Genomic DNA, 5,115 nt, shown 5'->3' on the forward strand with positions numbered 1-5,115 from the left:
CAACACCAGGTATGTACCGCTAGTATAGTATATAACAGATAGAGAATTGATTCTATAATTATTAGGCCTATGGCACGAGAATATTCTTTCCATGGTTTTGACTCTCGAGTATATATCCGACACAGTTATACACAGTTAATCAATTGAGAACCACATCACTCTATCTTAAAACATATAAGATATTAATTGATATATACTCGAGAGTCAAAATAATGAAAGGAATATTCTATTGACATAGCCCTAATAATACATACATACGAATACAAAATCTGCATAAATTAATATATCATATTTAAGTGTATTTCACAATCGGGCAACGCCGGGCGTCCAACTTTTGATACACGCATGTTCTTTGGTTCTTTCTTGAGGCAAATTGAGAGTGTCTTATTTAATATTGAAACCAGGACTATATTCCATGATTTTATATGTGCAGAATCTATTAGTGTTACTTTGGTGTCAGTCAGCCTTTTGTCATTAACCTTTATTGGTCCTCCGACTTAGTCGGATATAGACTTTAGAATTCACCCTCGTCCGTTCGTCCGTTCGTTTCCAAAATTCTCTATAACTACTCATTATATTTTTCTAAAATTTTGCATGAAGTAACAACTACCCAATGGAGGAAATGCAACATTTTCGGATTTTTGATAAAAATTATGCTCAAAAGGTATCAAAATGGCCATAAAGAGCACTTTTCGGGACCATCAGATTGTGCTGAAAATTACCCAAAGGCAAAACCACATGATATACACATGATATAAAACATAATATTTGACCCTGGGAAAATTCTGGCTACATTCCCAGGGGGTTAAGAAAGAGTCAAAATGGCCAATATTTGACACAGAAAATTTGTGGAGCTTGAACCCCATTGTGTTTTAATGATGAAAAACACACCTTCTAGAGCTCATTTTTATTTTTCTCCAAAAATGTATACTTTTGCCTAAATAGAGGTTTAAATAGTACCGAATTAAAAAGAAATAAGGTATCGCTTGTAAAAAAAAATATTATTAGTCTGTTTTAGCCGAATGTTTTACATCAGGCCAGGGGTTTAAATGGTAAAAATAGGTAACAGTTCTACAACTGATTTTGGCTAACAGTACAAAGGAAATAACACTTGTAGACACGATTTTATTCGAAGATACAGCTTTAATATATGCGATTGGTTTACAATATAAGGTTACAAACTAGCAAGCAGGAAACTCATATTTTTTAAGTGTATTCTAAACATGAATGAAGATCTGACCTTTATCTAACTATACCCTCGTGGGGAGGCAAGCAAATAAGAACATGTCAATTCGAATTTGTTTCACAATCCGAATTGTCTATGCATTTATTCAAAGTCATGTTTGTTACCTGTGAATGTTAGGATGGAGAATTTAAATAATAAACTCTCAGCTAGCGTTCATAAGATTCTGTCAGCGATAAGAACTTTCAAATGTTTGCACTTTGTACGTAGATCATTTAGAATTTTATCAGAATTTTATCTTCCATGAAAAATAGGAAGATGAAAAGCCGTGTGAAGTGTGGTGCCGTTTATTTTACTGGCTGCAGTACAGTGGAAGCTGCAACAAAAACAGCTGGATGTTCCATATCCTTGAGAGAATGTGTATAGGTGAAGTAATCAACTATAAGGTTGACCACATGACTCTTTCACGTTCTACCACAAAAAACATGGCAAAGGCACCAGTCGTATGATAGTTTTTGTCATGTTTATTTTAATTGTGTATTTTTATTGTGTATTTTAATTGTTTATTTTAATTGTTTATTTTAATTGTTTATTTTAATTGTGTATATGCTTTAAACGGTTTTTTTCTTTAGTTCTTATATAGTTCCCTATATTTTGTCCAATTTTTTCATGGACCTTTCTTAATAGCTGTTTAACTTTTTAAATTAAAACAACGGAATCTTTACTTTTGAAACGATTCTATAATATATATATATATATATATATATATATATATATATATATATATATATATATATATATATTATAAAGAAGTGAACCATCGCGGAAATTCAATCGACTAAGATAAGATGGAAAACTGGGTGAGGAAAAGGAAAAAAAATGGGGCAAGTTACATGTAACAAATGTACTATTCAATAAAATAAATAAGTCGATTAAAAACAAGATCGTTAAAATACACCCGAAGCGTTTTTAGTTTAGACTAACTTTTCAAGAGTATAAGTCTGCAAATTATTACTTTTTAGAATAGTTGGTTGTGGAATGGAGTAAGTGCGGAGAGGAGTTTAAAAACAAAAAAAACAAAAAACAAACAAACAAAAAAAACTGTGACTACCCAAATAATTCTAATTGAAGCCGGAGGTTTCTCTGCTTGCACAAAGTATATATATATATATATATATATATATATATATATATATATATATATATAAAATATAATATGAATCTTACCTGTCTATTTGAATGTATGTATGCCTGCCAAAACTTTTAACAGAGGCGGCGGATTTTCACAAGATCCATATCGTTTTGAAGCTCGACCGTTCGGCCGACAAATATCGATGAATTGGCTAAAAACATTAATTACTTCATCCTCAACTGAGCACTTTTCTACTGGGAATAGCGGCTTTTTTAGCCGATAATCTCGAAAGTCATCCCCTCTTTTCGATTAACTAGCCTTAATTTAAACCTTCGTCACTACTGGTTTGGCGATGGACGCAACAGCAAAGACGTCACGTTTTTTCACGTTCTTTTACTCCTTCTCGGTACGGGTTCGAGCCTACTACCACATTTCTTTTTGCTCAACACACACCGCAAAACATCCGGGCAACGCCGGACATTCAGGCTAGTACATATATAATACACATACTAACACGCACACACACATACATACACATTATATATATATATATATATATATATATATATATATATATATATCGATGTGTCGAACATTTACTAATTCTTTGTATTTTTCTGTCGGCAAAAGTAACAGAAAATTCAAACGTGTTTTAATAAGGAACGATCGCTGTGCATGGGCGACCAGAGCACACTTTGTCATAGGAGAATCGTTCCATAAATATAAACAAACGCAGCATAGCTTGTTTTTCTACTTGTTTGTGTTATATTTTTAAACATTTTTTCTAATCTGCAAGTATTCTGGAATTAAATATGGGGATTGTCACAGCGTGAAAATGGCGAAAAATGGGTTGGTCTTAATCGAGAATTCCGGTTGGACAGCACGATCGAATAATTGTGGCCACAGTTGATTACGATTGATCATAACCTTGTTAATCCCCGATATTTCATTCCAGACAAGAGATGCGACTGCCTTCGATGTTTGTTATGAATTGATAGAATTTATATCCACGCAGACTCGCACGATTGATTAGTGTCCGGACACATAATAAGCTGATGACAATCGTTTGTTTTAAACCCGTCCTTCTGCAAAAGTTCATTATAAACGGAATAGTGTCACTAATTTAATCAATATGAATGGACTCTAAAACGGCCTGCAACCTAAACCAATATTTCTTATATCCCATCAAATAGTAATGGCACAAAAATAAATTATTTTATAAGCACCTGCAGTTCACTCTTAGCTAGGTTGCAAAAAAGTATTTCATACCACCTAAACGTCTGAATTTCTCATTATCTTAAATTTTAACGCTATGACATAATTTCTACCAAACTTTTAAACTTTAACGACTGTAATGCTATATGTTTTGGTTTCGATTCTAACTGATTGCACTCAAGTCATATTTTTTTAAAAACTTTTGAAATCACTCCTATACCTTGGGTAAAAATATGATAATCAATTGAGTAATAGTACATATGAAATTTGTATGAATTAAAATATATTTTAGCGTATTTTAACGGAACTCAAACCCCTGACATATTGAAGTGTATTTTAAGACCGCTTCACTTCAATACTATACTACATATTAGGTACAATATATGTCATCGTCTCAAATTTTTAACGTCATGCCGTCATTTCTAGTAAAATTCTCAAACTGAAGGACTAAAGCTGGAACACTATACCTTTTTATTTCGATTTTAGCTGATAGCACTCAAATCATATGTTTTAAAAACTTTGAACTCACTACTATATATTGGATACAATATAATAATCAATAAAGTATTGGACTTATAATAATAATTACAAAATGCACGAAATAAAATATATTTAAGCGTATCTTACGACCGGAAAACGCTGGGCGGACTTTTAGTTGTCTACCAAAATCTAACTTGTCTTCAATTTTTTTAAACGGAATAAGCTTCGGTGAACTCACTGCATTTGTACCCCATTAACGTAAATCCCTCTTACGATCTTGACTTGCAGCAAAATCTCACCCTTGCATTGTAGAATATTATAGATGCCATCAGATTTCCTACTGTAATACTTTGCTAGGACCACTTACCTTTAGAATTTCTGCCTCTTTCCACTTCAAAAATTTAAATGTATAGTGAGCAAACATCTTGCTTGCCAACTCCCTACCCTCGTCGTCCCTTTTTAATCTGGCCTTTAGAACAGCACTGCACTTTTAAACCATTAAAAGTAAATACCATTTACCTACCCGTCTAGTCGCAAAATCCTACCTCTTCACTGCATAATTTAATAGATACTACTATATATATAGATGTACGACTCTAGTAGCCACTTTTCTTAGGACCGCCTGTCTTTGCAACTTTCTTCCTGATTCCATAAGTGTACCATTAATGTGAATAAAAAAAAAACAAATTTACTGGAGAACACTCTACCCTGATTGTTTCCCTAAAATGTGGCAGCCAGCACAATAGTCTGTGAATAAAATAGAATATTTTTCCAAATATATTATTCTTGGATCGATCGAGTGCACGGAGTGATCCAAATTACTACCCATGGAATTGGCTATCCAATTAAAAATTAAATTTTAGAAAATCAAATAAGGTTATACAATCTTTTATGAAAAGTATAAAAATCAGTTTCTCTTTTTCCCCCTCTTTCTCTTTTTTACTCGTCTTACAGCAAAATCCCCCCACATTCACACACACAAAAGAAAATGAATTTATTTATTCAATAAAAAATATAACTTTATTTGAGTTTCTAACATTTACAATTTTACTTTACGAAATAATCTTTTCAAAGATGTGACCAAGCTACTTCTATTCCAAATTCA

This window comes from Euprymna scolopes, chromosome 10, assembly GCF_053919585.1.
Source record: "Euprymna scolopes isolate OS-2025 chromosome 10, ASM5391958v1, whole genome shotgun sequence".
Classification (NCBI taxonomy): domain Eukaryota; kingdom Metazoa; phylum Mollusca; class Cephalopoda; order Sepiida; family Sepiolidae; genus Euprymna; species Euprymna scolopes.